The 12,999-nt window shown below is 42.7% G+C and overlaps 1 long non-coding RNA gene across 8 annotated transcripts; it reads left to right on the forward strand.

Annotated features, from left to right (window-relative positions):
- The first annotated feature begins 647 nt into the window (after positions 1–647).
- On the forward strand, positions 648–4,949 carry LOC147242700 (uncharacterized). Of its 8 annotated transcripts, XR_015110694.1 has the most exons (6): positions 648–1,045; positions 1,126–1,226; positions 1,435–1,655; positions 2,069–2,262; positions 2,359–3,355; positions 3,923–4,949. It is a non-coding gene; the product is annotated as an uncharacterized LOC147242700 (long non-coding RNA). The 8 variants fall into 8 exon arrangements; XR_015110692.1 differs by lacking the exon at positions 2,069–2,262 and having other exon boundaries at positions 1,126–1,258; positions 3,923–4,948; XR_015110693.1 differs by lacking the exon at positions 2,069–2,262 and having other exon boundaries at positions 1,126–1,258; positions 1,479–1,655; positions 3,923–4,948.
- Positions 4,950–12,999: the final 8,050 nt, after the last annotated feature.

The following is a 12,999-nucleotide window of genomic DNA, read 5'->3' on the forward strand; positions in this document are numbered from 1 at the left end:
CAGCGGATGCGTTGCAGGTTCCTGAGTGTGGTCTGCTGGGTGCATAGTGGGGGCTCTCCTGCTATTCGTCGATGATGTGACGCGGGGGTGCCTGTGCCAGGGCTGCCGAGTGAGGTTCCTACAGATGACTAAAGGCGAAGGACTACAACTACCTTGTTCTCTTCTTTCTTTTTAGGCTTTATTATTATTTTTTACAGTGTTTTTATGTTTTGAAATGTGAGATACCTGAAATTTCATTGAATACACCCTTGAAAATCAGAGACTGTGTTTGTGGTGGTATTTATCCTATTTTGCTGAACAACTGCACAGGTAAATTGAATTCTGTCAAGAAATGGGTAACATTTCATTGGTTTTTCATAACCATACTTATTCCCATAGCCTCTCAGTGATTATTAAAAGAGTGAGAGTCATTAGTTACCCAAGACAGGTTATTTCATTGTGCCATGTCTCTTTGAAAATATTTGATGCTGGAAGTAGTTCAACGATAGTAGGAGCCGAGGGTGAAAGGGTTAATGTAGCATTTAATGTTCTGTCATCTCAGAATTTCAGTGACTTGACAGGAGATCACTGACATGACTGGATTCCTTTGCTTGTCAATAAGTGAGATCATTTCAGAATTTAGCATTTAATGTTCTGTCAACTCGGAATTTCTGTGACTTGACAGGAGATCACTGACATGACTGGATTCCTTTTCTAGTCAATAAGTGAGATCATTTTCAGAATGTTAGCATTTAATGTTCTGTCAACTCGGAATGTGCTTTTGCGCGTGCATGTGAATGCGCGTCCTCGTGCGTGTGCACCCCCGCGCTAAAAAGGAGTGTGTCCGTTCCTGTTTCCGGTTTAGCGCAGCTCGCAAACAATAGGATTCTTCGGCAGGACGTAAACATGCCTGGACATGTCCCGCTAGTCATATGGGATTCTTGGAGTCGTACATAAATACGCCCAGAGTTTGTTGCTGTATCATATGCGTTTCCGACCCAAGGTGTCGACCGGTGGACTCGCCCGTGTTTTTTCCGGTGAATCTTGGCCATGACTCTGGTTAACGGTAAGTTTTTCCCAATGCCTATTTTTTTTAATGCGTTTGTGTTTAACGTATTTTAAAACCGCTGCTATTTCTGTGCGCAGATGAGGGTGCACCGCTTGATTTCAAACACATGGCAGCCTAAGTGTGGTTATTTTCGATGTGGGTGTTTTTTGTTTTTTTTTTCCCCTGTATACTCTGAAGAGTTACGTAAATATCTACCTTTTTACACACTATGTGCGTTCTTGTTTTCTGTGATGACATGATTGTTAAAGGGGCCAGTGTGATAAAATCTGAAAATGTAATTAAACATGAGTATCTGTTCTTAAGGGGTTCTGTAGTAACCCATTCTGGCTTAAATATTTGATTTTGTAAAATACTGCGTTTAAAAGTAAAACTCATGCCCCGGGCAGGTGGTATGGTGGTATCTCACCAGATTTAAAAACACCACCCACAGCGGCTGGCATCCTATGAGAACACAGCCCCGCCCCAACCTCACAGACAGTCCCTATAAGGAACAGACGGCACCTCGCCAATCCACTGACTCCAGACCCCGGCATCACGATTGGATCATCCCAGGGGATTTTTCAGCGCCTTAAAGCAGACTCACAAGAAATGGTTACACATCCCGATGGTATGTCAGAGCATCGTGTAGAACAGGACGGGCCAAAATGCAAAAAAAAAGAAGCGGGTAGATGAGAGCGCTGCGCTAAAGTATGAGGAGGTTGTAGAAGGAGTTTTTCGGTATGTGTAGAACGTTAAACATGAAGACTGTAAAGTTTATCTGAGCGTGGGTGATGCATGCGTGGACTCATACGGAGTCGCACACGGCATGTCTATTAGTGATTGGTCTCATTATTATGATATATTGCACGCTAAGTTTCATAGTAGCCCTATAACGGGCTACACCGAGCTGTACATGTACCGATGGCACAGCTCACCAAATCATATAGAGCTTGTCACGATGGTGCTGTGTTGTACCTGACAACATGTCTCGATAGAACAAAAAAAGGCCCAAAAGAATTTGAAGACTTTTTTTGTGTACAGTGGTGCGACGGACCAGCTTTGTGTGAGGTGTTTAATGCCTTACAAGAAGTCATCGAGAAGGACACGGTGGTCACAGCTTTTGTAGGAGTTAGGAAGCGCCTTATTTTTGATGATGTATCAAATCAGACTGATGATAACGCATGTGACGGCATTCTGCACCCCGCCAAGGAAGCATTGATGAGATGAGGGTGTTGGTATGTGGTAGTTGTTAAGGCAGGGGTTTTTGTAGACAGTGTGTTATGTGTTTGATTCATGTGTTAATTCCCTTCTCTCATTTCTTTTATTTACAGACACCCATACACCACTTAAAACCCACCTCGTCCCCGGACTGTATTCACCAGAACTCACGCCTATGCTGCACACGCCATCCAACAACAACAACAACAACAACAACAACAACAACAACAACAACAACAACAACCCCCACCAGGGGTCCGTTTCACAAAGCAAGTTCATCAAACCCTGAGTATAATCCTGGTCTCCAAGTTGATCTACCCTAAGATAGAAAACTCTGAATTTTCGAGATCAGAACAGCGGATTTGAATCAGTTTGATCAACTCAGAGTAGGTTCACCTGGGGTAAAGCGCGATCACGACAACTCTAAAAAGCCAGCATAAATGGAGCCCCGATTCACCATCGCGACGGAGAAGCGGAGAGCTTCGGAAATCTTGATGCGATCATGTGAAGAGTTCCAACGCGTTAAAAATAAGTGCAACACCGCTGCAGCTGCAAGAGAGAGAGAGAGAGATGGCGTGGAAGAACATTGCTGCTCGGGTCAATGCATAAGTTTAAATGTAGTCCTTTGCAATCATGATTATTACAGAGGAAGATGCTTACATGGTAGCGCATTAATTTATATCGTTTAGATGCAATACCGCGGGGAGAAACGCACTTGGCAGCAACTTAAAATGAAGTATAAAAACATCATTCAAACAGGTCAGACCATCTCATGGGGTACCCCATGTTCTGCATTGTAAATTAAATTTTAAGTGGCTGTTTGACTGTGTACGATAGTTGTTTTATCCCCAACATAATGCTGGTTTCAAACACAAATGTCTTTTCATCGATATCATGTTCTGTTAAATGATTAAGCCTATTTAAACAAACACAGACTTCTACTCAGCCAACAGAAAGAAGGCAGATGCCCGTAAAACGGGTGGTGGCCCAGCACCACCACCTCTAACAGAGGTACAGGAGCTGGCCCTAAGCCAGAGTGTACGAAGGCCAGTGGCTGAGGGAGTTCATCCTTAGAACCCAACCCTGAAGACACCAGTGCCTTCATAAAATGTAATATGGTTTGATATATATATATATGTGTGTGTGTGTGTGTGTGTGTGTATATATGTGTATGTATATATATATATATATATATATATATATATATATATATGTATGTGTATGTATGTATATATATATGTATGTATATGTGTGTGTGTATATATATGTATATATGTATATATATATATGTATGTGTGTGTGTATATATATGTGTGTGTGTGTATATATGTGTGTGTGTGTGTATATATATATGTGTATCTATATATGTATATATACATATGTATGTATATATATATATATACATATGTGTATATATACATATGTGTATCTATACATATGTATATATACATATACATATGTGTATATATATATGTATATGTGTGTATATATATGTATATGTGTGTATATATATGTATATACATATGTATATACATATACGTGTGTGTATATATTTATATACGTGTGTGTGTGTGTATATATATATGTATATATATATATATATATACACATACATATGTATATATATATACACATACATATGTATATGTATATATGAATATTTAATTCTCTGCGCAGCAATGTTGCACCTTCATCCACGGGATCATCAAGAAAAGGACATGCCATGTTAGTTGAAAAACTCGCCTGATGATGAATGAATGCGGAAATCAAATGGAGTATGTGGCTCTGAAAGTGGGCGGAGACAGCGAGAAACTCGAGGTTCATTGACAAAAACCTGGCCATGACCAGGTTAGTTTCATAGCGTCTGTTACTGCGGTAACTGACCAAGAGCTTAAGTTACCGCTGTCTGTGAAACAGGCGAGAGGTAAGCTTCTTCCTCTGGTTTGAGTTACCTCAAACGGAACCTAGTCTAGGTTAAACGGAAAACTCTGTGTTTTCCTTATTTCAGGGTTGATAGACCCCGAGTTTTCACTAAACCTGCTTTGTGAAATAGACCCCAGGACTCTTCATCCATGCAGTTGAACCCACCCCTGGCAGACGCTTACACTCAGTGGTGTGTATGTGGACAGCGTAGAGACATTTATGCCTCAAGACCAGGGACCCCATCTCGTATAGCATGTGAAATTTGCCGTCTACCACCTGCTCACCAGAACTGTGAATAAGGTGTGGAAAGATGAGTGTTATGGGTGTCTTGTCAACCACCCGTGCCAGCGTCAACACAGCTGTCTGGAAGAAGTCCCGGAGTATTTTCTTCAAGCAAAATACGATGCCATCATGAACATGTTGTGGAACGACAACTTCTTGGTGACAATCAGGAGTTACCTGTTTCTGAAACGCATGCTCTGCAACCCTGTGAAAATCGCCGGAGTAGTGGAATCTATAATGGCTGAACTGTTAGAGGTTGACAACTTTGCGGCCATACTCGACAAGCAGAGCGACGTTGTGAGCAAGTATGAAAACTTCTGGTTGATATGCGACGAGCGGGTGAAAATCTCAAATACATGGGAACACATTGTTCTGATCTGCAGCTGTAACCGTCTTTCACTTTTTTTTTTTTTAATTTTAGTCTTTATAGATTGTATCTACCTTTGTGTGTGTTGGGATTTTTAAATAAATCTATGATGTTTAACCAACACATGATCATTTGCGGTTTGTCTTGACCATGAACACCATACTGCATAATATTTATCACGACCCCTCGCACCCAGGGGGTCTTGGGAATATCAACAGTCTGCGTAAGGCAGCTAGCGAGACAGGGGCTGCTACACCTGACTGGGACACAGTTACAACCTTTGTAGTGGGGCAGGAGGCCTACACACTCCACGCCAGGGCTTTTAAAAACTTTCGCCGTCATGGAGTACTGGTCAGTGGTACTCACAAGCAATTTCAGGTTGATATGGGCGAGTATTCTGAAGACAATAACAATGTGAGATATTTGCTGACGTGTGTAGACGTGTTCAGTAAATATGCGTGGGTACGCTGTCTAAGATCTAAAAGCGGGGCAAGTGTGACAAAGGCATTTGCTGACATTTTGAGCAGTGGTCGTGTCCCTGTAAAACTCCAGACAGATGCGGGAACAGAGTTGTATCACAAACACTTTCAGAGGCTGATGAAGACACATAACATCGTACATTTTTCCACCCTGAACGAGACCAAGGCTAGTGTTGTGGAGCGGTTTAACAGAACCTTGAAGAAACGTATGTGGAGGTATTTAACATCTGTTAATTCAAGGAGATATGTGGACGTGATCCAGGAGCTGGTCAGTGCGTACAAGTCTTTTCACAGATCAATTAAAATGGCTCCTTGTGATGTGAAGAGTGAAAATGAGGCCATAGACTTATATAATACCCCAGGATTTGGGCTTGTTTTCCTCCCTCCGACGCCGTCATCACCGTGATGATGACTAATCATGTGACAAAGACTGTGGAATCAAAAGACATTATGCTCACGGTGGGACATTATGATTCAATCTCTAGAATTTTAAAAGAGGTGAACGCAAAGCTTGCCACCCACACCACATATGGGGTCATACACTTTGCGTACAACAACATCAGCAATAGGGTTTACATCGGGTGGTTTGAACCATCAACAAACAAAACGCAAGATGCTACTCAAATGACCACCGTCACGCTGTGCGGGCGACTAGCTGAAATACTGGGTTTTACCCCGGGTGAGGAGTTTGAGATTTATTCACCAGTTATTCCTACGAAACATATAGCCCCCTTCCCCGCAGACATCCATGGGGGGGCGATACAATATTTTTATTTATAGCGATATCGTGGATTACCAGCTGGGCGTGACAGCCATGTCCCGATCTTGAGGTGTATAAATGTGTCTGACGAGCCCCGACACATGCCCACATTGACTTTTGACAAGCCGCACTATACATCGCTCTCCAAATCTATTATAGACGACATGGCGATATCTTTCAAAAATGATCAAAACGAGCACATACCGTTTATATACGGGAAGGCGATCGTGAAATTACACTTTAGACCTGTGAAGAGCAATTTTTAAAAAAGATTGCAGCCATGTATGCCCCTCACGTGAGCGACAATGGGGGATACATGACATATTACATGAACCAGGCAGGTGGGGCTATGCCGGGTTTCATAGGGACGAGCACCCAATATGATAACGGTCTGGGGGGGATGTTTCGCAGTTTATTCAGGAGGGCCCTGCCACTGCTGTGAAGAGGTTTAAATATAGCAAAACCTTATTTAAAGACAGCAACCACCGGCGTTATGGGAGATGTGGTTTCAAACATAGCGAGAAGTGCCATGCCGGGGCATCAGGAAGGAAATTGGTTTATTGTACCAAGAAACCAAGACCAAGAAAAAGACCCCCCAGTGTCACTGCCCCTGAAAAGAAGAAAAGAAATAAAACACCTGCCAAAACACATAGTCATTCCAGGAAGAAGGCAGCACCCAAGAGGAGAAGAACATCATCAGCTCGCGGCAGACCAGCGATAAGAGACATATTTTAACAAAATGTCACTGATCCACACCCAATCAGGAGAGTGTGTGAAAACCAAGCTCGACCTGTTCACAGTCCCATACACGCAGACGTCTATTGAGAAATCTACATATGTGGAGGTACCACCAGTCTCAGCTCTCTCAGAGAATGGTCCCCTGGAGTTCTATATTTCGGCATGTGGCGAGGATTACCTGGATTTGAACGACTCATATATCTACACACGAGTGCAGATCCAAACCCGGATGGGACGGCTCTGGACGGTCAGGCTGACGCGGGGTTTATTAACTACCCCGGATGCACGTTATTTTCTCAAGTTGATGTTAAACTAGGGGATAGGTTGATCACACAGAGCTCCAACACATAACCACACAGGGGAATAATTGAATGTTTAATCAATTATAACACGGACACCCTGAACACACAATTTAGCAATGCTCTGTTTTTCATAAAGATGGCCATAATCACATGAACGACACGTCTATAACTGGCGCTAATCCTGGACTCGCCCACAGAGGAGCGTATATTGTAGACAGCAGAATTGTTGAGCTAATTGCACCGATACATGCTGATTTGTTTTTCCAAGAATAATCGACATATTAAAGTTTATATGCTCTCCAGACCAGTTTTGTCTGATGACTCCACAAAATGTGTTGTTTAAAGCCAATATCGTGTCAGCCAGCATGTTTGTGAAAAAAGTCTCCATCTCTCCCGCTGTCAGACGAGCTCACAGCAGAGCTCACAGCAGAGCCCTCCAACACACTGAGTTTTTCCTCAGTCGATGTGAGGGTCTAAGGGCAGAGGATGTTGTTATGATGCCATGTGAAGCCCTTTGAGACAAACTGTTTGTGAAAACGGGCTATACAAATAAAATTGCCTTGCCTTGCCTTGCCACAAACACAAAATACGCAATCAACAGAGTTGCCTTGAAGACATTCTCCATCCCCCAGGGCACTAGGGTGTGCAATCAGGAAAACCTTTGCAACGGCCAGGTCCCGAAATTTGTAATTGTATGCTTGTTTGATCACGAGGCCTACACAGGGTCATCAGCCTGTATGTTGATGGTGCACCCTATCCAGCCAAGCCGTTTCAACCACATTTCCTAAATGATCAATATGTAAGAGAGTACTTTCAACTCATTCAAAGCACAGGTCGACACCTGAAGGACAGATCACTAGCCATAAACAGAACAGAATTTGGGTCTGGCTACACCCTGTTTTGTTTCAACGTGGAACCTGACAAGGGTCGTGGCGGAAACGTTTCTCTGATCAAGTCTGGAAATGTGAGATTGGAGGTGCGATTCAGAAATCCCCTAGCCAGAACTGTTAACCTCATTTGTTATTCAGTGTTTGACTCAGTCATTGAGATATCCAACAGTAGACAGTTGCTGCTGGACTACTACTGAGAACCATGAACACCGCTGAGCTGACCGGAGTTGTTAAAAAAATACTGAAGAGAGACCAGTGTTTTTTAGGTCTACTGGCGTGTGATGAGCTCCTGAAAAGGAAAATACCGTGGTTCCCTGCAATGACGATTGTTAACACAGATCCGTCTCATCTGCCCGAGCATTGGCTAGCTCTTTACATCACAAAAGACAAGAACGGATGCTTTTTCAACAGCTTTGGGAATACACCTGATATTTTTGCCCCCGAGATAAACACTTTTTTATGGAAAAACTGTATAGCTGTGTCTTATTAAAAAAAACAGGTTAAAAGCCATCAGGCTGTCTCCTGTGGCCAACACTGTGTGTTTTTTCTTTACCACATGCAGAAAGGAATGTCTTTTGATAGAATGTTAAAAATGTATACAGAAAATTTACTGTGTAATGATGCTATGGTGTGTAAGTTTGTAAACAACATCAAACCTTTAGCCGTGTGCCACGGCCATGATTTCACATGTGTGCAGTGTGGAAAATAAAAAAATAAAAACACAAGAAATCAGTTTGCTCTCAAACGTATTTTATTCTCAAAGAAAACATCACAACATATGCACCAGCATTTATTTATGGTAAAAACATACAAGGCAAAACGTGTGATAAGTGAAAAAATCATGGATTTACATCGACCAAAAAGCTTTTAAAAATAAAATAAGCCGGTATAATGCATGTATTGATAACGACAATAATAATGAAAAAAAAGAAAAGAAAAGAATAATGCAGACATCAATTCCATTAGCTCTTCCACACTGATCAAATAGCTTTATAAAAATAAGCCTGTATAATGCATGTATTGACAACAATAATAAAATGAAAAAAAAAGAAGAAAAGAATAACTAAACATCAATAGGTCTCCCACAACTCGTCACCCAACATTGTTCTCTTGCTGCCTCTTCTAACAATAGGTGTTGAATGGGTAAAGCCGACATCGTCTGCGTGTTTTAGGTCACCGTTAGCTCTGCGGACATGAGTGTTTGGAAAGCGGTACATTTAAATCAGCCAAAGTTTTAAGAAAAGTTGACCACCCCATCGATCTTGATGAGTCGCTCACGTTGTGGCTAGCTGTGACATTCTTGATCAAATCATATACGTGTGAGCCTTTAATTATTTTATTATTGAGAATAATTTCCCCTTGGTCTGACCACGACACAGTGTCTAGAGCCCTAGTCAGTAATGCCAAAATATGCACAGCGTTTCTCAGACTCCTCTTAGGCATGTGTTTAATTAAATCTGAGACTACGTGGTCTCTAGCGTCTGGTGTGTGTGCAGAAGATGTGGCAATAGGGCCCTCTTCAGCATGAGCAACGGCCCCCAGACTGGTTTCCAGATTTTCTCTTTTTAACGAGTTTGACTTTTTTGTCTGCAATGAGTCTGATCTGTTTTTTTTTTCTTCTTAAGCTGTCTGTATTGCCTAGTGTTTAGAGGTATGTTCCCATTTTGCACATTAAGCGCTATTTCACACAGAGAAATGATGAGATCGGACCCTGAATTTGCTATAATGACCCTTCTCATATTCTGTGGTGACTTATATAGCAGTTCGAGCAGTGGGAGGTTTCTTTGAACGCGTGAAAATGTCATGACTTTTTTTCTAATCTTTTTTAAGGCACATAGACGACCGTCTTCTCAGCCATAAGATTGCTTCTGAGTCTCAAATGATCAGGGGTCTTTGCTTTATAATCTATGAATAGGTACCCGTAAGGGGCGGAGGTTGCGTCATTGAACGACTCCCTGGGTCCCTGGGGTTTTTGAAAAGGACCAGATAGTTGGTGTTTAAGCTTATGGTCCTGTTGGCTTTGCCTTGGATAAACAGATTTTGCACCAGATATATGCAGCTAAGATTTCGATGATGTACATATTTTGTAAAAACATTTTGAACTTCTATATTACCACTGGCGTCATAATTAATAGATTATTTTTTTCAGGCGGTAGTAGAGAATCGTCACACAGAGAGTCTGGTAAACCCTTCACAAAGTTTATCTCTCTGAGTTTTAAGAGTTGGTTGTACAGCGGCTGCCAACACGAATAAATGTAAACGACGTTGTCTATAGGGTGTGAAATAATCCGCTGCGCATTTTCAATAATATCTTTAACAAAAAAGGTTTTTCCACAATTGTTTGGGCCGCTCACCACCATGCTAAAGGGGTTTTTTAACCAGGGGTCAAAACCAGAATCCATTTTTAAAAACCGTAAGGCAGAGTGGTGTAATCGGGAAACACCCAGCGCTTGTTATAAAATACCTGAACTCTTTTAACAACTGTGTCATTTTTAAGGTGGAATTGCTTTTTATCGCGCTTGATCATATCCGACACAGCTGTCAAGTGGCCGTTTGTGTTTTTATTGGCTGCGAATGATTGAACCAAGCCCTTCAGGGATTGGGGGGTGACGGTTTTGGAGTTGACAGAGTTTAATGTCACACCCCTGCATTTAACAGCGGTCTTGCCGTGGTGTGTTTGGTACGCGTAACACTTTGGCCCTCAAGACACAAACTCTGTGATAAAATCCCCATCCCCTAACTCATCTGTTAAATCACTCAGATACGGACCTGTCGGGGGGACCCACTCCCCTGGTTGAGATGTGAAGATCACAGAGTCTGTGTCACAGTAAAGCACGCGCTCCTGCAGCTTGTCAAGCAGGTTGTAGAGCTTGAGGCGTGCATGCGCGGTGGTCATGGCGCCTATGAACACATTCACGTCTTTCGCCTGAGCCCCCACACCATTGCACCATAGCAACGTCGTCAGAGATAAAACAAAACTGGCTCACTTTGTAATCATCACTCAACATGAGCTGGGTAAACCTCTCAGGCTCTGTGATCAGCTCACATGTGGCCATGTTACAACGCATGCTAAAACGGCCCCAGAGCGAGTTGAGGGGGAGTTTGTTACAGCTTCTGACTGCTTTGTTGAAGCAGATTTTGGCCAGGTCAAGTCTGATACCCTCCTTTTCATAATAGTCGGCTATGTATTTCTCACGTTCCTGAGGTATTGTGGCATGTTTGGGGTAGCCTGAGGCTTACTGTTTGCATTTCAGGAAGGTCTTGACATATTCTTTAAACAGCGTGTATGTCTTGTTCGGAAAGTGCCAGACCTCATCAATGTGCAACAAATGATACCCCTTTTCAAGAGCTTTTTGGAGTTCAAAGAGACCCACGTCCAAGACAACTGACGCTCTGTGTCACTATGTCTGCACTCATCTGACTGATTTAGCTGTTCAGCACAGGTACGGCATAGCGGGAACATGAGCTTGGCATGAGCCTTGTATGGGAGGATGGGGTGGTAGATTCAGATTCAGATTCAGATTCAGATGACTTTATTTATCCCCGAGGGGCAATTAAAATACGGTACAACTGAGCAGCATGACATTAAAAAACAAAACAAAGAAAAAAAGAAAAAGAAAGAAAGAAAAAAAAACGGACATGACAGTGGGAATAAATAAGAGAATAAAAATAAGATTAAAGATAAAAATACAATAAATATACTACATACAGTATGTACACAATGTAGAATGAAGAGTAAGGTGACTGGAGTGAGTGAATAAAGTGCAGACAATGTAAACAGTATAAACAGTGTAACAGTGAAGACAGGATATTGAGTAATCCGGGGAGAGTATGTAGGTGTGTGTGTGTGTAGGGTGTTGGTGTGGGGAAGGTGTTAACAACTGGAGTTAAAGAAAAGAATGGCTTTGGGGACAAAGGTGGCTTTCCTCCTCTCAGTTCTGCAGGCCACACAGCGGAGGCGTCGCCCAGAGGGGAGCCATTCAAATGCAGAGTGGAGTATGTGTGAAGGGTCTTTGGTGATCTTGGCTGCCTGTCTCAGGACCTGTTGGCTGTAAACGTGTGAAAGAGTTCTCACAGGCAGGCCGATGATTTTGGAGCACACTGATGCAGTGCGCTGCAGTCTGTTCCGGTTCTGGAGGCTGAGGGAGTGGAACCAGCAGGTTATGGAGGATGTGAAGATGCTTTCCACAAAGGCGTAGTAGAAAGTCATCATTATGGGTGCGCTGACTCCAAAGGAATTGAGTTTCCTGAGGAGGAACAGTCGTTGGTGACACCTCCTGAGAATCTCCTCTGTGTTGGCAGAAAAGTTCAGGAGGTTGTCAAAGATTGTGCCCAGGTATTTGTACTCTTCGACCACCTCCACTGGCTTCCCGTGGATGGTGGTGATGACAGCAGAAGACAGTAGAGCCCCCGTGGCGGCAGCACAACACATTTAATGAGACCGAAATAGTTTTCAATGTCATCAAAGTTGTTGTGAATAATTTGCGGATGGCCTACAGGGGTATTGTTTTTTAGACTGCACTGTGGGGTAAAGGCTGGTGAAGTCGTAGTAGTGAATTTTTTCACCACCCACGCACTGGTGGTAGGGCAAGGCAAGACAAGGCAATTTTATTTGTATTGCCCGTTTTCACAAACAGTTTGTCTCAAAGGGTTTTACATGGCATCATAACAACATCCTCTGCCCTAAGACCCTCACATCGACTGAGGACAGATTCATTGCATTTGTACAGCCCCCAAACAATGCAACTCTGGGGTTTAGACTTTCGGGTTTTCTGTACGTGGATAGAAAACCTCTAACGGCCTGGTCAGATCTACACAATGCACTCCACTCACACCCCCACATCACAACCACTCTCAAGCCATTCTGTATTCTCAGGGCTGTCACACGCTAAGAAAACTGGTGGAAGAGTTCACTGTAAGAAATTTTGGACACTGGGTTCTTCTCGCTCTCCACATGACACTTGACATAGCCGTGGTAAAAACAACCAGCAAATTCATAACACGTCTTTGTAG

Source organism: Aulostomus chinensis, chromosome 20 (assembly GCF_037954235.1).
Source record: "Aulostomus chinensis isolate RoL2024-O1b breed Wild chromosome 20, RoL_Achi_v1.0, whole genome shotgun sequence".
Taxonomy (NCBI): domain Eukaryota; kingdom Metazoa; phylum Chordata; class Actinopteri; order Syngnathiformes; family Aulostomidae; genus Aulostomus; species Aulostomus chinensis.